Raw genomic sequence first — 24849 nt, 5'->3', positions numbered from 1 at the left:
AAAACGTCTGTAAAGATTGGAGCGAGTTGGCCAGCACAGGGCTGTAGTGTGGCTGGAGATACACAGTCAGGTCCTGCTGCCTTTTTACAGTTTTGCTTTTTGAATAGCCTTAACACATCCTGTTCTTTGCTTCACAGGGCATTCTCAAGACTTGTAAATGGCGTCAAGTCTTCGTGAGAGATTGAGTGTGAGTGGGTGTGGCACTCCAGTTGAGTGGGGGACAATAGCTCATCCCCAGGATGTGAATTATTTGGAGGAGTTGCGAGACTGCCATGGACAAGGTCGTTGGAGATCCTTTGTGTTTCAGACCTGCTGTAAAATGTGTTATCTGGTAGAGAGTGATCAAGATGTATCTGAGGGGATTTTCTTTTGGAATTGGTAACAGTTTGGAGACCTTTCCAGACAGATAAACAGTCTTTGTTAGCAAACAGTTGTTCTAGCTGTGGACAGGAGGGGAATCAAAAGGTAGAGAACACTATTTTTAGAGAAATGGCCCTAAAGGAACAAAGCGTGTAGGATGCCACTAGCTTAAGTCTTAACAGCACTGCATGAGAGGAGATGCCAGTGTCTATTTGTTCTGAGGGGTCCTCAGAAAGGTCAAAAGGTTGCAAACAGATAGGAGACTGGTTATATGCCTGAAGCTTAGCTAGAGGAACATAACATTGCTGGAATGCTGAGAGGGGAGGTTATCAGAGCCTAATGTTATTGCGAAAAATGGCAACTAGGTATAGAAGATCTGATGAATGTCTGTCCTGTGAATTGTTAAGGGTTTCATGTAATTGTGTGTCCAAGTTGTCCGGACTGCTGTGCTATGTGTTGTTTGTCTTGTGAATTTTCTGTTTTACACCTATTGTATCCATAGTGGTACGGGCCAAATCCTATTTAAAGGGTGTTGCGAGCACTGGGGTTTGTTGGGAGTGGTAAGTTAGGAGTCTGGAAATGAGAGCAAGGTGCGAGTGGATATGATAAAAAGATTGTTCCTTTATTTTGTTTCTGATACCTGGTGAAGAGACGCAGTGAGTGTTTGTGTGGCCAGCTGCGTCAACTTCAATAAAACTGGCCTTTTGGTTTGTTTGAGTGCTGACTTGCTATGGTGTATTTTTTCTCTCTGTGAACAACACGTCCTACGGCCAACACTACCCACACAGGAGGTGTGTGCGTGACAGCTCCTCAGCTGCAGCAGGAGTCCAAGTGTGCACAGATTTCTTGTTGGGGTTTGTTGTTCGAAGTTTCTGTTTCGATGTAGGAAGCAATTGTGCCAACACGTGGTCCGAGTTATAGCACGGGACGAGAGCTCCCGAAGAGCGCCTGCCTCCTGCCCGATTCGACGTCTAAAATCATCACAGAACGAGAGGAGCCAACAGGAATGCAAGTCTCTTCTGGTGAGGAGCCTCCGACACAGCCCCCAGTACTGGGTGTGCAGAAAGAATCCTGTTCTACAGTTGTGGTGCGAAATGGCCTCCAGTCCTTGTCAAATGCTGGGTTTCTCTGGACTGCAGTCCCCTCCGCATTTGGATGATTGTGATTGGTGTTGCTGCAGCTGTGCTGTCCTGAGACTGACTGGTGTCAAGACCAGCTGTACTCTGGGATCAGCAGGGCCTAGTGGTGGTATGAATTGTGGCCTCTGTTTCTCAGGTGTAACAAGTGTTTGATTACTCTGTTCTGTATGTTTATCAATAGTGGGTACTGGCCTAATTCAGCCCTGCACTCGCTGTTAGCTGTTTTTCTCTGCGCAAGGAGGAGTTTCAACAGAGTGTACTCCTGGTCTGTGAGGGGACCCCACACTTCACTGCCGTATAGGGCAATGGGTTGGATTACACTTTCAGATATTTGGAGCCAAATTCTTGATGGTGGGTTGACATTGAGAAGAGCCTCCTTCTTATTGCGTAGAAAGCCCTGAGTGCCTTCTCCCTCAGTGCCTTCACTGGCAGGTCAAAACTCCCAGAAGAGCTGATGGTGAGACCGAGATATGTGTAGCTGGATGTGTGCTCCAATGTGTTGTTGTTCAGTGTGAATTTGTACCCGTTTCCCTGAGGTCTGGCTTTCTCCTGGAAAACCATAACTCTGGTCTTGTCCAGATTGACTGGCAGTGCCCAGGTGTGACAGTCCTGCTCCAGAAGTGCCAGGCTCTGCTGTTCTGGGTCCAGATGGGCTGGCAGTGCCCAGGTCTGACAGTCCTGCTCCAGCAGTGCCAGGCTCTGCTGTTCTGGGTCCAGATTGACTGGCAGTGCCCAGCTCTGACAGTCCTGCTCCAGCAGTGCCAGGCTCTGCTGTTCTGGGTCCAGATGGGCTGGCAGTGCCCAGGTGTGACAGTACTGCCCCAGCAGTGCCAGGCTCTGCTGTTCTGGGTCCAGTTTGGCTGGCAGTGCCCAGATGTGACAGTCCTGCTCCAGCAGTGCCAGGCTCTGCTGTTCTGGGTCCAGATGGGCTGGCAATGACCAGGTCTGACAGTGCTGCTCCAGTAGTGCCAGGCTCTGCTGTTCTGGGTCCAGATGGGCTGGCAGTGCCCGGGTCTGACAGTGCTGCTCCTGCAGTGCCAGGCTCTGCTGTTCTGGGTCCAGATGGGCCATCAGAGCCCAGGTGTGAATGTGATGGGATGTGTGGCGGTTTGGTAGGAAGCCAGTCTGACTCTAATGCAGGACATTGTGCTCAGTAAGGAGGGCCGGTTATCAGATATTCAAGACTGAAGCCCCGGTACCTGTTGGGGTCGAGTCTGTCTCCATTCTTACAGACGGGCGTGATCAGTTCTTGATTCCAGGCCTCAGGGAAACAGCCGGCCATCAGGAGGAGGTTGAGGAGTTTGAGCAGGCTTTGCTGCAGGTCTGAGCTGCAGTTGGGTCAAGCGTTGTTGACTGTGTCTTGGCTACAGGCCTTTTGTGGTCTGAGAGTTGTCTGTTTGTGTATGTGCTTATCTTCTTTAGGGTGTGCATGTAGTGTCTAACCATCTCACAGTATCTGAGGCGCAGTTCAGAGTGGTGTGGTGTTGTTTTAGTTCTGGTAGTTCTCTTCAGTTGTGTCTGCACTCTGTATCAAACCATTTGATATTGTTTCTGAGTGTGTTTCATATGAATGTAGTCATTTTGATTTTAAGGCTAGTTTCTCAAAAACATGGTTTAAATTTATGAACGATTTGTTGGTTTGATACAGAGCGTTTTGAAATGTAAGGGATCAAGTAATGGGTTTATTTGCTGCTGAAAAGAGAAGAAAGAAAAAAAAGAAATGAGACAATTAGCTTGTAATGAGTTTATAACAACAGTAATTAGATTCTTGCAAGCACTCTTTTCATTGTCTAACAACTGAAAGCTTTTCGGTATAAAGGAAGGGTCCTCTAATATTTGATGTGTGAGATTGTCGTTCTATTGGAGATGTTAGTGAGTCTGAGGATTTGTGTTAATATGACAATACTGCTACTACTATTAATAATACAGCATGGCAAGACTTCTTTCAGTCATTTCCCACCCCTCCACCTCAGTGAATCACACATGTTAAACTTCCATCTCGTGTTCCAGATCAGACATGAGCAATCCTATATTACAAATACTTACCACCAGACAATTTAACCAGACAATAATTTAAGCAATTATTAATTCAACAGAAGCAGCAGGACGAGTAAAGTGCCCCTCTGATGGCCGGTCCGTGGAATTAAACTGGAAAATTTCTTAGAAATGATTATTCTTACAATAAGGTGCCAATGGCGCCACTTGGTGGTCATTCAGCAAAATTTCACCGAAAGTTTTTTTAATTCAAATACCGTTAGTAATGTTCGTATTAATAAGTTATTTTAATTTTAAAAATATTTAAGCATTTTCAACAGCAAAGAATGCAAAGAATACATTGCATTGCAAACAAGAGTAATGAATGAATGAATGAATGTATTGTACATGGATACAAAATACAAAATAAATACAATAAACCCAAAATTAAAATAACATTCAAAAGGCGCGAGTCGATGACGTCAGAAGGACGTCGCCCACAGGGCGTATGGGTAATGTAGTTTCTAGTTCTGTGGCCCGCACTGCCCACGTGTTTCGGTGATTTGATTGAACATCAGAATTAATTATATTGTACCATTTCAGCGTGTTTATCGTGTCATGGATTTCCATGACTGTCTTGTGGGTTCTCTTGTGTGTCATGTTTATTTTAGTGGGTGGCAGTGCTGGGGCCCTGAACTGTAATCATTCGTGTTACTCATCATCATTGTTACTGTGACCCCCCTGGGAGGAGGGGACCTTTGTAAGATTCCTGTCCTGGCAAGCAGCAGGTGAGAGTTTGCTGTCCGACTCAATTACACCTCCGCTACCTCATTTCACCTCTTTCACCAGCCTGTAAAGGGGGTTGTGATAGTATGGGGTCTTTCTCTTTAACAACCTCAAACCGCAGGAAAGAAATGCTTCATTTATAAGATTGAAATATAACCAGAAAGTATAAAAATAGCTATTTGTGTGTATCATGTCAGAAATATTTGTTTTTATTTTAAAAGAATTTAGAAGAGAAATATGATTAATAAGGCAGTAGAATCCATTTGAACTGTCATTTTCCTGTTTAGGTTGGAAAGTTTAATTTGATCAAGTCCACTTGAGTGCCTAAGCAACTGTTTGGGTAGTTTGGCTGGTGTGGTTGTGCTCTCCAAATACCTGATCCAAATGGACAGAGAAACAAAGTGAGAAAGAAAAGGTGTAAATAACAGACATATCATATGCAGAATACAGTAATGTGCTGTTCAGCACAGTGACCTAGAGTGAAGATGGAAATCAGTCATTCTAGTGCTCTCAATGGTTTTCCATTACAAACGGACCAGGGCTTCCTGAGACACAGGCAGTTGGAGTTATATAGAGTTAGAGGTTGTTTTCACGGCACCAGCCGACTAAAGCAGAGACCTCCTTCCACTCCAGATTTTTTTTTTTTATTTGGGTGGGATCATCTGGAGTCTTGATTCCTTTCACGGAGTCAGCAGTAGATACACAGCTGTTAGCATAGGAGGAGTACAGAAGAGGTGACAGCAGTGCTGGGGACCCTGGTATCTCTTCCACTGAGGACCCTCTGGCACAACCAGAGGTGTGAAATTGAAATTGTTTGGAAGGAATGGGAAGCTAAAGGCAGAGTCACAATCTCTGATTCATGTAATCAAAACAGTAAGTTCTTTCCTCAGGCAGCTTCGTTAGAACATTTTAAATAGATGTAAAAGTGTATTTACAGACTATATCAGCCCTTATCTTTATTAACCTGGTTTAATCTTTTTTTCAGAAGTGTAAATATATTATACTATGTACCCCTGATGGTATTATTGATGTGCTATAAATATACTCTTGTTTGTATTGTATCTATTTTTATTGCTACCATAAAAAGTTAAAAAGAACTGCACTTTCGAGAAATGTCCACTGGGCGGCGACAGAGATACACGAGTCTATGGCGGCGAGTCCAATAGCGCCTCCGTACAGATCCTCGTTGTGCAGAGATTGAAAATCAATACAGATGATAACTGTGACGTTTGTGACAGCAACTCTGAAAGATAACGTAAAGAAGGAAACTAATATTGACATTACTTTTAAAGAAGTTAAATAATACTACATTTTAAACCTATTGAAAGTAATATGAAAATATCGTTTGTGTTTAAAAAATATGATACTTCCACGATATAATAATTAACGAAATGCTGTGAGAGGAGACCCATGTTTAAACACTTGAAAACGGATGTAAATGCGTCTGTACAGACAATTTGAAACATGTATGGACCTCATCTGCTTTTGTTTACTATTAAACAAGATTACTTGTTTAATCTTTTTCCATAACATGTACATGTATTATCGTATGTACCCCTGACTATACTCTGTGTCATATGTATTCTTGTTTTTATGGCATGTATTGTTGTTATAATTAAAAATAAAAAGACGCGACTCGATTACGTCAAAAGGAAGTCCCCACAGGGCTTGTGGGAAATGTAGTCTTTATAGTGCTCTGGACTGCGCTCCGCACGTGTTCCGCAGATTTGATTGAGCATCAGAATTAATTATACAATGTCAGTGTATTTACCGTGTCGCGGATTTCTATGTCTGTCTTACAAGACGGACTCGGCAGGAGCTCTTCCTTGCTCTCCGGAGTGAAGCTGCTCTGGGAAGAGACGAACAAATCTTCAGACTCTTTGTAAATGAGACATCATGACAGCTGTGCCGACCTGCTCTTTATTGACCTGTTGAACCTGTTTGTATAAAAAGCAGGAGTCTTGTGTACCCCTGATTGTGTTATGTGTACTCTAGTGTGTTTGCAGCGCTCGTCCTGCCTGGTTTATCAACTCGACACAGAAACAAAACCCACTGCCGTCGTGTCTGTGGGTTTTTGAGCTCTCTTGTCTTGTTTGCAAACTTTTCTCCTGTGTTTATTTTACTTTGTTAAATAAAACGTGGTTGCCGGGGCAACGGAGCTGCAGTAGTTGTTGCCGGGGCGGGTCTGACCTCCAGCAGGTCAACAGGCGGCTTTTTTAATCTAATCTGCGAGAAAAACAGAAATTTAAGAAACCTTAGTCTAAAAAGCGCTGGCTGGAGTATTTTGTGGAAGAAACGGTGAGTCGCAGGCTGTGGGACAGGACTATCAGGGACACATCAGCGCTGGACACCAGCCTCACACCGCTGGGCTCACTGGGCATGATCTGCAGGTGGAGGTGAAAAGGTGAGAGACGGCGGCGCAGTGGGTGGCAGCGCTGGGAGCCTGGATTTAGTTCCTGTGGTGTTGTCTGTGTGGAGTCTGCATACTCTGCCCCTGTTCTCATGGGTCTGGTGTCCTGGGGTACTGTCTGTGTGGAGTCTGCATGCTCTGCCCCTGTTCTCATGGGTTCAGTTTCCTGGGGTGCTGTCTGTGTGGAGTTTGCATAATCTGCCTGTGTTCTCAAGGTTCCTGTTCATGGGGTGCTGTCTGTGTGGAGTCTGCATGCTCTGCCTGTGTTCTCATGGGTCCTGTTCATGGGGTGCTGTCTGTGTGGAGTCTGCATGCTCTGCCCCTGTTCTCATGGGTCTGGTTTCCTGGGGTGCTGTCTGTGTGGAGTCTGCATGCTCTGCCTCGTTGTCATGGGTCTGGTTTCCTGGGGTGCTGTCTGTGTGGAGTCTGCATGCTCTTCCCCCTGTTCTCATGGGTTCAGTTTCCTGGGATACTGTCTGTGTGGAGTCTGCATGCCCTGCCCCTGTTCTCATGGGTCTGGTGTCCTGGGGTGCTGTCTGTGTGGAGTCTGCATGCTCTGCCCCTGTAATCATGGGTCTGGTTTCCTGGGGTGCTGTCTGTGTCGAGTCTGCATGCTCTGCCCCTGTTCTCATGGGTCCTGTTCCTGGGGTGCTGTCTGTGTGGAGTCTGCATGCTCTGCCCCGTTGTCATGGGTCTGGTTTCCTGGGGTGCTGTCTGTGTGGAGTCTGCCTGCTCTGCCCCTGTTTTCATGGGTTCAGTTTCCTGGGGTGCTGTCTGTGTGGAGTCTGCATGCTCTGCCCCCTTTTCTAATTTGTCTGGTTTCCTGGGGTGGAGTCTGCATGCTCTGCCCCTGTTCTCATGGGTCTGATGTCCCGGGGTACTGTCTGTGTGGAGTCTGCATGCTCTCCCCCTGTTCTCATTGGTCTGGTTTCCTGGGGTGCTGTCTGTGTGGAGTCTGCATGCTCTGCCCCTGTTTTCAGGGGTCTGGTTTCCTGGGGTGCTGTCTGTGTGGAGTCTGCATGCTCTGCACCAGTTCTCATGGGTCTTGTGTCCCGGGGTGCTGTCTGTGTGGAGTCTGCATGCCCTGCCCCTGTTCTCATGGGTCTGGTGTCCCGGGGTGCTGTCTGTGTGTAGTCTGCATGCTCTGCCCCTGTTCTCATTGGTCTGGTTTTCTGGGGTGCTGTCTGTGTGGCGTCTGCATGCTTTGCCCCGTAATCATGGGTCTGGTGTCCTGGGGTGCTGTCTGTTTGGAGTCTGCATGCTATTCCCCTGTTCTCATGGGTTCAGTTTCCTGGGGTACTGTCTGTGTGGTGTCTGCATGCTCTGCCCCTGTAATCATGGGTCAGGTGTCCTGGGGTGCTGTCTGTGTGGAGTCTGCATGCTCTGCCCCTGTAATCATTGTTCTGGTGTCCTGGGGTTCTGTCTGTGTGGAGTCTGCATGCTCTGCCCCTGTTCTCATGGGTCTGGTTTCCTGGGGTGCTGTCTGTGTAGAGTCTGCATGCTCTGCCCCTGTTCTCATGAGTCTGGTTTTCTGGGGTTCTGTCTGTGTGGAGTCTGCATGCTCTGCCCCTGTTCTCATGGGTCTGGTTTCCTGGGGTGCTGTGTGTGTGGAGTCTGTATGCTCTGCCCCTGTTCTCATGGGTCTGGTTTTCTGGGGTGCTGTCTGTGTGGAGTCTGCATGCTCTGCTCCGTTGTCATGGGTCTGGTTTCCTGGGGTGCTGTCTGTGTGGAGTCTGCATGCTCTGCTCCGTTGTCATGGGTCTGGTTTCCTGGGGTGCTGTCTGTGTGGAGTCTGCGTGCTCTGCCCCTGTTCTCATGGGTTCAGTTTCCTGGGGTGCTGTCTGTGTGGAGTCTGCATGCTCTGCCCCTGTTCTCATGGGTCTGGTGTCCCGGGGTGCTGTCTGTGTGGAGTCTGCATGCTCTGCCCCTGTTCTCATTGGTCTGGTTTTCTGGGGTGCTGTCTGTGTGGCGTCTGCATGCTTTGCCCCGTAATCATGGGTCTGGTGTCCTGGGGTGCTGTCTGTTTGGAGTCTGCATGCTATTCCCCTGTTCTCATGAGTCTGGTTTTCTGGGGTTCTGTCTGTGTGGAGTCTGCATGCTCTGCCCCTGTTCTCATGGGTCTGGTTTCCTGGGGTGCTGTGTGTGTGGAGTCTGTATGCTCTGCCCCTGTTCTCATGGGTCTGGTTTTCTGGGGTGCTGTCTGTGTGGAGTCTGAATGCTCTGCTCCTGTTCTCATGGGTCCTGTTCCTGGGGTGCTGTCTGTGTGGAGTCTGCATGCTCTGCTCCGTTGTCATGGGTCTGGTTTCCTGGGGTGCTGTCTGTGTGGAGTCTGCGTGCTCTGCCCCTGTTCTCATGGGTTCAGTTTCCTTGGGTGCTGTCTGTGTGGAGTCTGCATGCTCTGCCCCTTGTTCTCATAGGTCTGGTTTCCTGGGGTGGAGTCTGTGTGGCGTCTGCATGCTCTGCCCCTGTTCGCATGGGACTGGTGTGCTGGGGTGCTGTCTGTGTGGAGTCTGCATGCTCTGCCTGTGTTCTCATGGGTCTGGTTCCTGGGGTGCTGTCTGTGTGGAGTCTGCATGCTCTGCCCCTGTTCTCATGGGTCTGGTGTCCTGGGGTGCTGTCTGTGTGGAGTCTGCATGCTCTGCCCCTGTTCTCATGGGTCTGGTTTCCTGGGGTGCTGTCTGTATGGAGTCTGCATACTCTGCCCCTGTTCTCATGGGTCTTGTTCCTGGGGTGCTGTCTGTTTGGAGTTGATTAAAACAGTGACCTCCTTCCTCTACAGATTTTTTTTTTATTCCGGTGGGATCATCTGCAGACTTGATTCCTTTCACAGCAGTAGATACACAGTTGTTAGCATAGGAGGAGTAAAGAAGAGGTGACAGCAGTGCTGGGGACCCTGGTATCTCTTCCACTGAGGACCCTCTGGCACAACCAGAGGTGTGAAATTGCCTCCATTCTTTGTAAAATTAAAGGTTTCTCTGGACTGCAGTCCCCTCCCGCTTCGCTTTGGATATGCTGTGCTGTTCTCTACAACAGAAGACCCTTTGTTTGGAAGGAATGGGAAGCTAAAAGCAGAGTCACAATCTCTGATGCATCTAATCAAAACAGTAAGTTCTTTAAAACAACTAAAAAAAACTGTCATAAAGTAAAAACGAATTTGCAAGTCAAGGTGCACCACTTAAACCCCCAGGAAAACAAAATCCCCACCTGATCGTATCCCAGTTGAGGAGAATGCCAGGGCTGCAATGCCAACCAGTCCGTCACTCCAGGTGTCCCGACACACGAGTAAAAACCTTTCCTGTTCATCACCTGTCAGGTTTCAAGTCAGAAGGATGGGCGTCTCCAGGCCGGTCTCTGCAGCTGAGGCTCTGAGGAGCTCCTGACAGACATTAGTGGAGCTTCGCTTTCAACACCACTGTGGTCAGTAAAGGTTTAATATTCTTAAACACTGAGAGCTGGAGTTTCTCTGAATGTTATTTGATCACAGCAGCCATGTTTCATTCACACCAGAACTCACAACACACACTAACAGTGCAAGTTAACGTGACCGTAAAAATACGCATTGTATTACATAATATATTTGTAAAGCAGCCTGAAGGTGCTGATTTCACAGGCATCTGTCTAATGTGCTGTAGAGTGGGCCTGCTGGACGATGGATGGACAAGTCGCCCCTTCCTGCAGATGCCGTACTTTGACACCAGAGGAGTGAAAACATTTGTAGAAAAGTCATTTTCAGATGCGTTGTGTTTTCTTTAGAGAGGGAGTCTTCATTATCCCTGAGGTGGATGTGTTTAACGGCAGCAGGCAATATATAGAAAAGCACACAAACTAACAACACACAGGCACATGCCCAAGAGTCATCTGTTGAGATCACACACTGTATTATTATTATTGAGAGACAGACTCACTGTTCCTCAGGCTGGGACAGGAGATCACACACTGTATTATTATTGAGAGACGGGCTCACTCTCTGTTCCTCAGGCTGGGACAGTAGATCACACACTGGATTATTATTATTGAGAGACAGGCTCATTGTCTGTTCCTCAGGCTGGGACAGGAGATCACACACTGTATTATTATTATTGAGAGACAGGCTCACTGCTCCTCAGGCTGGGACAGGAGATCACACACTGTATTATTTCTCTCCCAGCAGGACTCGACATTGTTCTGATTCTGACAGGTTTGCGATATGATCTGTTTTATTGGTGAATAATGTTCGTCTTGTTCCAGAATATTTCTCACCGTGCGGCAGAAAGTGTATCTCTCTTTCCTTTTTTTCTTTCGGCAATGGGAGCACAGCCTGTCCTCTCTGGACATTCGGGTCTTTGTCAGCCAGTTGCTCTGGCCTGATTGTGTCTCTGAACCTGTACTTGACAGGTCTGTATCTCTTTGCTGTTTCTTAGCCTGGTCAAATATCCAGCTAGTGTTTATTGTGTGGATCGTCTGTTTAGGATTCTGTAGCATTCCAGTTTGGAGGATGTTTTTACTCTTTTGGATGGAGTATCTACAGGCTGTTTGTCCCATTTAGTGTAATCTTGCTCACTGAGGGGATCCCACACTTCACTGCAGTATAGGGTAAAGGGTTCGATTGCACTTTTGAATATTCAGAGCCAATTGTATTTGGGGGACTGATGTTGTAGAGCCTCTTTTTACTGCCATGGAAAGCCCTGTGTGCCTTCTCCTTCAGTGACTTCACTGCCAGGAAAACTCCCAGATGAACTGATTGTCTGTTAGAAGTATGTGTTTCAAAGTGTTGTTGTTCACTGTGAAGTTGTAACTGTTTTCCTGAGATCTGGATCTGTTCTGGGAACCAATGACTCTGGTCTCACGCAGAAGGGCTATCAGTGTCCAGGTCTGACAGTCCTGCTCCAGCAGTGCCAGGCTGTTCTGGGTCCAGATGGGCTGGCAGTGCCCAGGTGTGACAGTCCTGCTCCAGCAGTGCCAGGCTGTTCTGGGTCCAGATGGGCTGGCAGTGCCCAGGTGTGACAGTCCTGCTCCAGTAGTGCCAGGCTCTGCTGTTCTGGGTCCAGATTGACTGGCAGTGCCCAGGTGTGACAGTCCTGCTCCAGCAGTGCCAGGCTGTGCTGTTCTGGGTCCAGATGGGCTGGCAGTGCCCAGGTGTGGCAGTGCCAGGCTCTGCTGTTCTGGGTCCAGATGGGCTGGCAGTGCCCAGGTGTGACAGTGCTGCTCCAGCGGTGCCAGGCTCTGCTGTTCTGGGTCCAGATGGGCCATCGGAGCCCAGGTGTGAATGTTATGGGATGTGTGGCGGTTTGGTAGGAAGCCAGTCGGACTCTAATGCAGGACATTGTGCTCAGTAAGGAGGGCCGGTTATCAGATATTCAAGATACGACAGAGTTCCTTCCCCAGATTACTGTTCACACTGAAGCCTCGGTACCTGTTGGGGTCGAGTCTGTCTCCATTCTTACAGACAGGCGTGATCAGTCCTTGATTCCAGGCCTCAGGGAAACAGCCGGCCGTCAGGACAAGGTTGAGGAGTTTGAGCAGGCTTTGCTGCAGGTCTGAGCTGCAGTTGGGTCAGGTGTTGTTGACTGTGTCTTGGGCACAGTTCTTTCATGGTCTGAGAGTTGTCTGTTTGTGTATGTGCTTATCTTCTTTAGGGTGTGCATGTAGTGTCCAACCATCTCACAGTATCTGAGGCGCAGTTCAGAGTGGTGTGGTGTTGTTTTAGTTCTGGTAGTTCTCTTCAGTTGTTTCTGCACTCTGTATCAAACCATTTGATATTGTTTCTGAGTGTGTTTCATATGAATGTAGTCATTTTGATTTTAAGGCTAGTTTCTCAAAAACATGGTTTAAATTTATGAACGATTTGTTGGTTTGATACAGAGCGTTTTGAAATGTAAGGGATCAAGTAATGGGTTTATTCCCTGCTATAAAGAGATGAAAGAAAACAATGTTTTGGCTGTGGAGCCTTCTTTGAGTTTTGAAATGTAGTTTATTTTGTTTGAAGTTTGTCTTTAGGGCTCTTTGGCATTCGTGGCTGTTTGGAGTCCATCTACGCCTGGTGCAGATCATGCAGCTGGCTGGGCTGTGTCAGTGTGTCCCTGTGCTGCTGTGTTCTCTTGATCCGAGTGGGGCCTGACAGTGAAGGCACTCTTACAGCACAGTCCACCACACTGATGCCCAGAGCTGAGCTGAGCTGACAGTGAACTTACTTGGAGTAGTTTTGTTTGCACCAGGTGGCAAAATCTTCTCTAGTTGGCCCATGACCCTACACATCTGCCTGCAAGAAACTAATAACAGTTGTCTGCAAATGTGTCTTACTTGACTGGTAATAACATACAAATTGTATACTGAACAAAGAGAAAGGAAGATAATATAGATCCTTGGGAAGCATTTGTGCAAGAATGCAGCTTGAGACGAAGTATGGTTGACTCTTAGGCCCTGAGTTCTGTCTGTAAGGAAATCAGCAACCCAACTGACAAGATTAAGAGCAGCACCAAAATTAGACAGTGTGGTTGCCAGTAAATATGGTTGCAATACTATGATTTAATTATCTACTTTATAATTTAATTCATCTTTAGTGTCCTGAAGCTAATTTGTTGTTTTCATCAAAACCTTAAACACAAAACATACATGACAATAATAAAATACAACAATGGTACATTACCATTATGCATAATATCATAAGATTAAAATTAAATCAGACAATTAGCTTGTAAAAAGTTCATAACAGTAATTGGATTCCTGCAAGCAATATTTTAATTGTTCAACATCTGAAAGCTTTTAGGTATAAAAGAAGGATCTTCTAATATTTGTTGTGTGAGATTAAGATGTCGCTCTGTTGTATATTTTGAGAATATTGCAAATACCACCAGACAATGTAACATTTTCTCATAATTCATCCATCATGAAACTTAAAATAGTTTTCAAATCCACAGTGCACAGGCTTCATTTTCCATAATTCATCACATCTTCCCGTAAAGAAAAGCGCGATATAAGTGAAAGCAATTATTATGAATTCAATAGAAGCAGTAGGAGAAGTGCCCCCTCTGTTGGCCGATCCGTGGAATTAAACTGGAAAAATACATTTTGATTCTTACAGAAATAGTGCAATGGCGCCACCTTGTGGCCATTAAGCAAAATTTCACCTTCAAAACTTTTTAAATTGAAAATACCGTTAACAGAATGTAAGTTTAATAGTTTTTAGTTCTTAAATTTTATTTATTAATAGTTCATTTTAAAAAATATGTAAGCATTATCGAACACAATACAAACAAGAGTACAGATAACATTTCAAGACAAAAGCATCACAGGGGTACATATTATAAAATAAATACAAATTATAAAAAGGTGAAACAAATTGAAGTCTGCACCGCTTTCATATTTTTACAATTTGAAACAGTCTGCAGATTCTCCTTTACATCCATATTAAAATGCTCAAACATAGGATTTTTCCCAGACTATTTCATTTTGTGTACATGATAATGTGCCATTCTAATAAAGTTACAAACGATATTTTTGTATCGTTTTCGATGGGGCTGAGATTGAACATGCCATCTATTTCTTCAAAGCAAATATAAATATTGGTCTATTTTTTAATATAATTTGCAACTTAGTCCAGAAAGGTTTAACCATGGGACATAACCAAAATAAATATAGAAAAGTTACTAATGTCACAATAAAACACATTTATCACTTATCTCAATTTTAAATCGCTGGACAACAAGGGTCTCAACTGGGTAAGTATGATTAATTATTTTGTATGAAACCTCCTTAACCTTATTAGTTATACAATATTTATTCGGCAGCATCCACATTTGCTTTTCCAATCAACCCATTTTACAAATGAGGAATTCCAATATACTGTAACAGCAAGGATATTGTCATCTTGCAACAGAGATCTTAATTTATTACATCCACAAATATTCATATAATTGTTTAGTCTCCAAGTAACGCTCCTAGATTTTTTTCAAGACTAACTATGAGCTGGACTTTAGTTTGTAAAAATACTCTTCACCTAATTGTTAGAATTGAGGAGAAGCTTACGGGGATCTTTAAAACTTATAAACATGTAGCCCGTTAACTATGTTGAATTACAAAGTGTCTATTTCTGCTCATCATAAGCGTCTGCAATTTAATTTTCAGCAGAGTGTATTTGATGAAAAATGTAATCAAACAAAAACTGATTTGCAGCTCACAGTGCAGCTCTTAAAACACTCTTCACACTTTAAAAGCGTCAGAATCGAGGAGAAGCTCACAGGTGTACTTAAAACTTATACACATGTAGCCTGTCAACTATATTGAATTAACAGGATCTCTGGAACATCAGCATGTCATGCGATTGAGTTTATCTGGGAGAAGGATCTGGCTGAACAGCGGAATAGGGTCTGGAAAGATGTACTGTACACAGTGTCTATTTCTGTACATCATCAACTTAAGCAATTTAATTTTCTGCACAGAGTGCATTTGATGTGTGGGAAACAGTCTAATGCAGCCATCTGTAACAGACTTGTGCTTGTGTTGGAAAGAGGAGAGCTGTCTGTTTTTCATGTAGGATTTGGAAATGCTCCTGGTTAGTGCAATATCGGTTTATGGTATTAAAAACTTTCAAGTTTAAATGCAGTGGTCACCTCTTAGGATCCCAAGAGCTTTTGATCTCTTTAACTAGTTTCCAGGAAATTCAAGAAAAGATAATTACCTGAATTTGTGCAAAAAGTGGAAAAATATAAGGAAGAAGGAATATGGGATAAATTAAACTTTAACATCCACTTAGTGATTCATTGTCTCGTGTGGCTGGTATAAGAGACGCACTGAAATTGATTGCAAAAAGGATTTGTAAGTTGGTGATGAAACAGTACCAATTATTTTTCAAGTACATACATTTCTGAATTATGTGTAGTAAGATGCTACATATGTTCTATCAGTCGGTGGTAGCGAGTGCCATTTTCTACGCAGTGGTGTGCTGGGGCTCTGGGATTAGAGCAGTGGATTCTAAAAGGCTGAACAAGCTCATCAGAAGAGCAAGCTCTGTCATTGGGTCTGACCTGGACCCCTTGGAGGTAGTGGCTGAGAGGAGAATGATGTCCAAAATGGAGGCCATCATGGACAACTTCTCCCATCCCCTCTATGACAGGCTTGCAGAAATGAAGAGCACGTTCAGCAATAGACTGATTCATCCACGGTGCAACAGGGAGCGCTACAGGAGGTCGTTCTTGCCTTCTGCCATAAGACTGTACAACACATCTACCTTGCGTCTGGGCAGAGGCAACATTGACAGTGATCTGTTCTCTTTCTTTTTCCCCGTTTACAACGGTTTTTTGTGCAATATATGCCAGGGACCTGTGCATTACATCTATATTTATATTCAGATGTGTGATACGATTTTTCTGTGTACTGTTCTGTTCTAGTTTGTTCTTTCTGTGTCCGGACTGTGAGTAACTCTTGTATTGTATGTATTGTACTATTATTATGTAATTCGTTACACTGTGGCTGTGTTGTCTGTGTTAAGCTGCTGTTGCACTGCAATTTCCCTCACGGGATCAATAAAGTATCTATCTATCTAAAGCCATCTGAGGTTCTCCTGAGGAACACGATTGTGCTGTTCCATTACTGTCCTCAGTGTCATATTTATTTTTTTATTGTTCTTCTACACACTTCAGGACTAATTCTGGTTGTACATAGTGCATGATTTAAAGTCCAGAGCCTTGTTCATTGGTTGTGCTCTTTTGCATGTGAAACCTGCCTACTTGTGTCCATCTTTAATGAAACAAGAAGGCACAGCCAGGTCTTGACTTAGTTTTTATTGTGCTGATTTGTAGCCTCAGTCCTGCAGAACTAAGTAGAACAGTACAGGGGGAGAGCTGCTCCTTTCGGAATAACCTTCCCAGGATTTTACAGTGGCACAAGTAGGCAAACTTGTTTGAACAGGAAAAATTGTCTTTTTGGGTGGTGCAGGCAGGCCATGATGGTGATTATCCAAGTTACTCTTGGAAATACTATGATGCCTTTTTTCAGACCCTTTGAATGCCTGTTTGTGCCAAAATGCTTTCCCACTGGTGTGTAGTCCTGATGGTCCCAGGAGGTCAGTGAGCATAGTACCTTCTGTTCCAGAGATGATACCTTCAAGTTTAAAGACAAAACTGCAGTTAAAACTCTTATCTAACTTTCACACTCTTGATAATTCAATTGGACTTGTAAACATTTTTCTTGTAACCTTGTATAACACACCTTAAGACTGAGTACCACCTACAGTGGTAGCATGTTTATTGGTTTTAAACATGTCTAGGGGATCAAGGCTGAGGAGAAGGAAGAGTTGAGGGGTGGATAAACTGGGAGTGTTTGTTACAGATTTCACAGGAATTTTACTGCATTACCTCCAAACAACAAGGCAAAAATGTCCTACAATATTCTGTCATCTTACTAGTTATAGATCCTTCAGCATGAGCTAATGCCTTCTGGTTTTACCATGGTATAGCAGGATGTGTGAATGAAGCATCCAGCTGTATTTTCATGGCTTTGCTCTAAAACCACAGCTACTGCCCAGGGTTCTCAGTAAAGTCTCACCCCAGTCACTTTGAGCAGAAGTGAAGCCTCTGGAACCTCAAATTTTGGACAATCACTTCAATTTTTTTAAATCAGTTTCTGCATAGTCCAAGTCTAGCAATTATAATTTGGACCTTATTAACAACAGTAATTTCTTTAGCCAGTCCTAGTGCTCATTAAGAGATTTGTCTTATGGTTGAGTAGGCAGTGAGGATCATGATAGCTCACTCAATCTTCTTCCACTGTTCATTCTGGTTTACTTGTGAGTCTGTTGGTTGAGACCTGCTAATTTTATTGGATGGTTTACATTGACATAAGAATGAAATGTGCCTGCACTAGAGGAGCCCTGGGGTCCTAGAGGATGAAGGCTGCCTCCCAACGTAGATTGGAAACTCAGGCAAGAGAACCAGCAGAAAATAGGCCAGAGCTCCAGGGCGAAGGCCAGGAACCACAGTGCAGACTGGAGTGCAGGTTTGGAACTGGGAGCTGTAGTGCAGAGTGAAGGCCTGGAGAAAGAGCAAACTGGAACAGGAGATGCAGTGTAGAGTGATATTGCCAAGTTAAAATTGAACCCAGGCTTGAATACGTGAGGAACTCTGTTGTACCTTAATTTTTACAGTCATCCACTTTTGAATATTTTGTTTGCTTTTTACATAAGCTATCGTACATAATATTTTTAATTAAGCTTTAATGCAAACACACTCTTTAATTGTATGTTTAAAATTCACAATATGTATAAATACATTACTTCTCTCTGAAAAAAGGTAACCTACTTACATCTAGCATTTTCAAATTTCATGGTGCAAAACCTACTGCTATCAGAAAACAACTTAAACTTGATAGGTTAGTCTAGTCATGAACATTCTGAGCAAAACCATTTCTCCTGTATTTTAAGGAAGGTTGTGTGGGACTGGGCAAAAGAGAACAGTGGAAGAAGGTACATTTTAATATGTAAGTGGAGTTGAGTATTTTTTCCCCCAACTGCTTTCTCATACTTTTTTGTACTCTGAAGACAAACATTTGAGGTAAAGCAGTTGCCACATTGTCAACGATTGGTTGAGCTCTGTGGGCTTTGCCCTAGCTTTTGAAATCACTTCCACAAAAAAAATCACTTTTCTTCCACCCAATAGGTACAGGAGATCTTAATTAAACTGGGTCTCAATTCCTCCTTACTGATGTCAGCCTTCATTGAGGTGCACATGTGAAGCTGCTACAGATCCAGAAGACAATATTGATCTTGGCCACCTTGTGGATTTTGTAAAGAGTAGTGAGATTCTGGTAAGGTCAGACTGGAAAGGCAATGGAAAAGCTTCTTTTCTAAAACAGTCAGTTAACTGTATAAACAAAACAAACATTTAACCAATGATACGGTTACCATTTTAAAGGACTGGTGGCTTGTAGCATGCATAGGCAGACAATTAAACTCCAGATTATATCCTGAGAAGACATGGGTGTGAACTTCTACTTGTGACACTTTATATCTCATCTGGCACCGCCACCACATGCTGGTTGTAGTTGCAGGTAGTAGGTATGTATTACTAGTACCACAGCAGCTAAAAATTCATGTTTTAAACTAGTAAGTGCTTGAGGAGGAAGCTGTCCACATTTGTTGGTTGTATAGGAACAAGAAAGAGTTAATTGCAAAGTGAACAATAGATTGGTTTCCACTGCTGAGCCTTAAAACTGGAAGATAATTTTAATATTGCCTATAGAGCACTATTCCAGTAGGAATGTGTCCAGCGTTCACCTCCACTTCCCCCCCAGTTTAATTGCAGTACTGAGCCCTTGGATTAACACTTGCAGTGTTACATGCTGCACCCAAGTAAGATGGTGAGATTTATAACTTTTATAAACCTAGAATAGTACACTTGCCTATGGAAAAAAAGACAATAGTAACAATTAAAAAACTACACCATTGATGAATCAATCACTTAAAATGCCATTATAGTTCAAAACTTGGCACAAACTAGTATGTGTTGTAAACTGTATGACAGTTATAACCTGTGCAGTTGAATCTGTGATTCAGGGAAACTAGTACATTTACTCACCTTTTCCATGCTCTACACGAGATGCAAGTGTTACTAAAGAACAGTGTGCACCAGGAAGAAAGCTCTGCATCACGTTTTGCAAAAATGACAGAAGCACTGAAGATGAACCACCTCCCAGGGTTTGATGCTGTACATGAGGTAAGGAAAAGGGATACTATTGATGGGCCATTTGAAGTTTAGTAGTCAAAGCCATAGTCTATCCTTCTCAAGGGTAGAGGTACACAGCTTTTGTGTAATCACATAAGCATATTACCCAGCCCTTTATTGAAAGAACCCAAGGCGTCTGCCTCCGTGATGTGGCTAAGCACTGTTTGGGACTCCCACAATGGCAGGAGTACAGCACCTCCTGTTCTCAGGATCACACTTCACAGGGGTCCACGGGTCCTCCTTCCCAAACCCTGGTTCATTCCAGCTGGGAAATGAAGGACAAGGACAGCAGCTCTGGTTAACACTGCTCATTAGGTGCCAATTCTTAAAAAAACATGGAAAACCTGAAGAGTAAGTTTGTCGGGCCAAGACGGGGTATCTATGCTCTATAGCAGTAGTTCCAAGTCTTGGTGACCTGCGCACCTTTGGGACTTTATTTAACTTACAATATATTACTTTAAATCTCCAACATGAGTAAGAACAGGGAACAAACCAAAGTCAATGAAGGGTTTGATTGTGTAACTAAGGGCTGAGCTGAAACAAGGTCACCAGGAACAGGATTGGGAACCACTTCTCTAGAGTTAAGAGCCCCTGGAATTGTTTCCCAAGATTCAGAAAAAGTTATTTTCAATAAACTGGGAAACCCTCACTTTGGTGGGCAGGTGGAAAGTGTCATAGCTTAACAGAAGGATTCCACATGAAGGAAAATGGACACTGCTACAGTGTACCTACCCAGCTCACAGTATCCTGACCTTTCCATCAGGAACAGGCACTCCAGTCAGTTTACTAGAACCAGCCAAGTGAACAAATCTAAGAGCCCCCACTCATTAAAAAAGTCAACTAGAGAAAAACAGCACTTGACAAAGAGGCTTGTCCCAAAAACAGCCAGATGTCACCACTTTATAAATGCTGAATGAACACAGGAGCAGTGACTTTTTACACCTTAAGCTGGGCTGGCACCTCCACAAGAAACCTGAGTAAAACCAGTTTTCCAAGCAAAAAAAAAAGCCAAAATCAATTGGAAACAAAAAGAAGGCTTCACAGTTGAAATGTGTTTTCTTTCTTCTCTTTTCAGCATGGAATATGCATATTACTTGTTCCTTTGCAGACTGCGCATGCTGATGCAGGTACCCACCTACAATATCAATAGTCCACCAGAAATGGCTTCATGCAGCTCAGCTGCTTTCTACCAGGTAATCAAGAAAAGTATACTAGTTATATTTTACCTATGAAATATAATTATTATACTATTATAGGAATGCAAACTAAATGGTCATAATCAAGTGTTTGATAAAACAACCTTGTAAAAACTCATTTAAATCAATATTTAGCAACAATACAAACACTTGCTGCTCCAGTCCAGGAGTGGTAGTCCCCTTTAACCCGGGAAAGTGAAAAGCCAACTAGTTCAGCCCTGTAAACTTAAAGCAAATCTCAAGAACATATTCTACCCCACAGAGCAGCCTGTACTCACCCCTGTTCTGAACCACTGAATGGAAACAGGAGCAAAGGGAGTCCTCTGTTTTATACCCTGAGCAGGGCTGGCACCTCCCCCATGGAATGTAGCAAAAACAGAGGAGCAAAGCATCCACAGGTGACAGTCGTAGTGGCTGTGAAACAGGTTTAACCCACAGTTAAAAGGGGTGTTCCTTAATGTCTTTTTATAGGACCATACATGTGAATAAGGATTTAATTGTACTTGTGTATATAACAAATAAACTGAACTGAATAAAAAAACAGCCTTGTAAACACACACATATGTAGGAGAGATTAGTTTCTAGTCATCTGCAGATATAAATGTGAAATTTAAGAGCCCAACCATTACTTATTGTACTCCCACCATGTTCATTTGTCATATAAATTAACTTTTTTAATTAATGTTTTTTTTTCCTCAGGAGTGTTATTTTTTCTTGTGTTTTTTTTCTGTGTGATTAGTGATGGTTTTGACCAAATAAAATTTTATGTTAAGTTAATATCAAGGTTGCAGTTATGTTTTGTTACACAACCAAACATGTTGTGTGTATATATGTGATATACAGTGTGGATATATATACACTTTGAACATTTGAAATTATATTAAGGACATTTTAAGGATCTTGAATAATTTGCAGTTTGGCTTCAAGTCACTTTTCACCATTTATGAGTGAAATTTGAAGGGATAAAAAGGTGGTTTAATCACTAAGAAACTGCAACTAATTTAATAACAGGAGCAGGGTGCTATTTAACAAGTGTTCTTGGTAGTCATTTGGAAATTAATTTGGCTTTGGGATGAGAGATCAATAGGTTAGCTGGCTAATGCTTGTTTGGTCGTTGGAAGCAGGTGTGTGTTGTATTAGGAGCAGTGGGGGTTTGGTAGTGGCCCTTTGAGGAGCCGTTGGGATTGGCCCCTGGTGAATTAGCTACAGCCGTGAAGTCATCGTGAGGCTTATAACAAGGCAGCCCAGGTGGGTGGGTGTCTGGCTCTCTTTGTCTCTTACTACAGCAGGTTAAAGAGAGGCTTTATGTTATTAGAGTGGTGGTTGTTAGTTTTTAATGTCATTATTATATAAGGTAAATTATTTTGCTATGCTTTTTTTAACCAGGAGTTGTTGAAGAATTGTAAAGCTTTTGCAAAGATGTGTTTTTAAAAATTTTAAGAAGTGTCAATACTTGAGAGTATGGAGTGAAGTTAAGATTAGTGTGAAGTCTCTATTTGCTTTTGGTTTAGACAATTTTTAGTTTTCCCCAACACTTATACATTTTGTTTTAGTGTATAAAACTCTTGTTGGTAAATACTGTGATCTCTTCTCTAGAGCTCAAACCGGCAACAGGAAAGGCTTTATATCCTGACTTGACAGTTTCACTGGGACATCAGGGAAGACCCTTCTTTGTCCAACATGCTGGTGTTCCAGTCTCTGCTGGACTGTAGAAAACTGGAGATGCAGGTCAGTGCGGGGTGAGCTCTTAAGGCTGGGAGAAGTCTGTATGGCACTTGTTCTGGTCCCCTCTCTGTGGCAGTGGGGTGGCCATCAGTGTTTTGCTGCCCTTGTCTCCTTCAGGTGCTGTTCTGAGAGGCAGATGGTGACAATGAGCACATTCACTTGAGAGAGGATGCTGGTGGAGTTTCCAGATGAGATTTTGTTGGAACGGTGTGTGGAAACTGCACAGACCAGCTTTTTATAAGGCTGTTCAGCAGTGGTTCTGATTGTCTGTGAGTTAAACTACACTGCAGTACTCAGAGCTTCTCAATGCACAGTATGGAGACACCGCTTGGAGAATTGTTCAGAGGAAGCTCACTGGCTGGATAAAAGGATACCCACTGTGTGACCTGTTGATGCCCACCTGTGCATATTGAAGTCTTGTGGTTTTAACAGTGGAAGGTGAAGAGGTGCTGCAAGCAATCCTTGAATATTCTGGATGCCCATGGATCTTGAGCAGTTGTAAAGGTAGTGTCTAGGAGGAGGTGAGTTTCACTCTTGTATCCTGTTTTTTTTATTTATTTATTTTTACCCTTAAGAATTGGCTTAGTTTTGGAAGACTTCTGGTGATTTTTCTATCATGTTTGAGTGTTGGTTTAATTCGAGCTGTAGGTTTTCTTATCTTCTGGGTGCTGTACTATATACTGACATGTATAGTACTAAACTGGTACTGGGAGTTAAAATTCTTACTGTTTCAAAGTGAAGAGGATCAAATCTAAATCTCTACTTCAGGTTCTGCTGTTGGAAGGGTTGACCAGGCCTTTGCTCCTAGAGGGATGACCTTTATTTGCCAGGAATGTGCAGATGTGGTACACTGTAGACTGGGTGCTTTCTCTTCAGTGAAGATCTGCTTGAGGAGTTCTTAGTTACTAAACCAAGACAACAGCTGTTAGGGGACCCTGTCAGAGCTGCTCAGTGAGTTCTCTACCACCCAGGAGTAGAGACCGGGGTGACTGTGTGTGGGGCAGCTCTGGGCTTGACATTGCTTGATCCTCCTTCAAAGGTAGGAGTGGCTTTCTGTTCTGACTGCCACTCTGCACACCAGCCTTGGGGTGGCTGTTTCTAGGAGCACCTGAGCCACCTGGCTGGTTGAGCTATAACTGACTGTTCCAGGCAGGAGGGGTCTCTGATTTTACAGCCTTTGTTTAGTTGTAGTTGCTGGGGTTCTTTGTGTCTTCTAACTTAAATGAAGTGGTAAATTAGGAATGGAAGTCCAATACTGAAAGTGTTGTGCAAGCACAGGGAAAGATCTGGCTAAATTATTTTGCTAAGGGTACCAGTGGAAAATGGAGATTCACAGTATGTGAGATTTATTTCATGGGTGCACACATGTAAATAAATCTAACATTGACTGAAATTCTGAACTGAATTAAATTAAAAAATGGGGAAACCTATGCTCCAGTCTAGTGTAAGGTGGACTTCCTGATTTAGCCCAGTGAGGCTGTATTTTTCCCCATTATCTGCACTAAAAGCCATGCTGTCAGAGGTTTAGTGCAGAAAGGGGAGGTATGAGTTTCTAGGTGACTGAAGTGGTATGTATTCTCTTGTGAGAAGGGAGAGAGCAGTATGGAAACTTACTTGTGCTGGAGGACTTCATTGTTTGTGCTCCTGTTTAAACTGGCTTTATACTGCATATTTTTCCCTTGGCTCCTGTGTATTGACCTGTGACCATACAAGATACTATGGTAGTAAGCTATTTCTATTTTTACACCTCTTAGAACACTTGAATGACTTGATTAGGGAATGTTAAGCTTAGTTTTACCAATGGCTTGTTCTGCATATGTACAAGCTGTAATCTCCCTAATGGTATAGAGCATGCTGTAGCTGGAAGGCTGAAATCAACTTTAAGTGTTAAAACTCAAACCGTTCCCCTCTTATGGAGCTCCAGTCAAGGCTGCTGCTGTTGGTACTGAAGATTGTTAGTGTTTTTGGTTTTGTACTGCTGTGGAACCTAATTTTTTTTGGGGGGGGGACTTTTTGCTCTTTTTGTAGTAAATGCAAACTTACTGCACCTCTTTCATTGTGTGTTGAGGCATTTTCTTAAAGCATTGTCCACCACTATTTGTTTGGGTATACAACATTGAAATGTCTGTCAATTCTCTGTACTGTAAACTTGTTACTGTTTATGTAGAAGTACTGGTAGTTTTATTTAGGTGTGCATTAGATGTACTTGTATGTACCCTATGTCCAGATGGGGAAAAATATCTTCCATTAACTATTTTTCCCCCTTACTTTAGGAATGTTAGTCTTCTGTAAATTGACCTAAAGATCTGAGTATTTGTGTGGCACGGGGAAGCAAGTGGAAGAATTCTAATCTCTTGCCTCAGAAGCTTGCAAGCTAATGTCAAGGAAGAGAAGCAAGGGCATCTATGTCCTGGGTGAGCAGGACAAGGATTTGTTTTTTTTTCTTTCAGCCAGTAAGGATCCAGCATTGAGGGTTAGGATCCGTGATCCATCGGGATTGGGGTGGAGTTGAGTTGGATGCACTGAATTTGATTCATTGTTGTTTGGTGCTACATGTTTATTCT

At 43.5% G+C, this 24849-nt stretch overlaps 2 long non-coding RNA genes across 8 annotated transcripts in view; one reads left to right on the top strand and one right to left on the bottom strand.

The window, feature by feature from the left end:
- LOC148643744 (uncharacterized) overlaps positions 1-24849 on the top strand; it is a 43288-nt gene that overhangs the window by 3349 nt on the left and 15090 nt on the right. Inside the window, exons 2-7 of one of the 4 annotated variants that reach the window (XR_015928970.1) lie at positions 9639-9773; positions 9983-10086; positions 20440-20557; positions 22157-22288; positions 22403-22806; positions 24559-24699. This is a non-coding gene — a long non-coding RNA (uncharacterized LOC148643744). Of the gene's footprint in view, positions 1-9638; positions 9774-9982; positions 10087-20439; positions 20558-21829; positions 21915-22156; positions 22289-22402; positions 22807-24558; positions 24700-24849 lie in introns of those variants that run through there. The other 3 variants (XR_015928969.1, XR_015928973.1, XR_015928972.1) reach the window with 3 other exon arrangements.
- On the bottom strand, positions 16657-20927 carry LOC148643745 (uncharacterized). Of its 4 annotated transcripts, XR_015928965.1 has the most exons (5): positions 20839-20853; positions 20500-20550; positions 19471-19629; positions 19218-19344; positions 16657-16746 (listed from the first exon to the last, which is right to left on the bottom strand). It is a non-coding gene; the product is annotated as an uncharacterized LOC148643745 (long non-coding RNA). The 4 variants fall into 4 exon arrangements; XR_015928964.1 differs by lacking the exon at positions 20500-20550 and having other exon boundaries at positions 20839-20927; XR_015928966.1 differs by lacking the exons at positions 20500-20550; positions 20839-20853 and adding an exon at positions 20097-20159.

The sequence above is a fragment of the Lepisosteus platostomus genome, chromosome 21 (genome assembly GCF_059453375.1).
Source record: "Lepisosteus platostomus isolate fLepPlt1 chromosome 21, fLepPlt1.hap1, whole genome shotgun sequence".
Classification (NCBI taxonomy): domain Eukaryota; kingdom Metazoa; phylum Chordata; class Actinopteri; order Semionotiformes; family Lepisosteidae; genus Lepisosteus; species Lepisosteus platostomus.
Note: the sequence above shows the minus strand (reverse complement) of the source record. Positions and strands in the feature narration are given on the sequence as shown.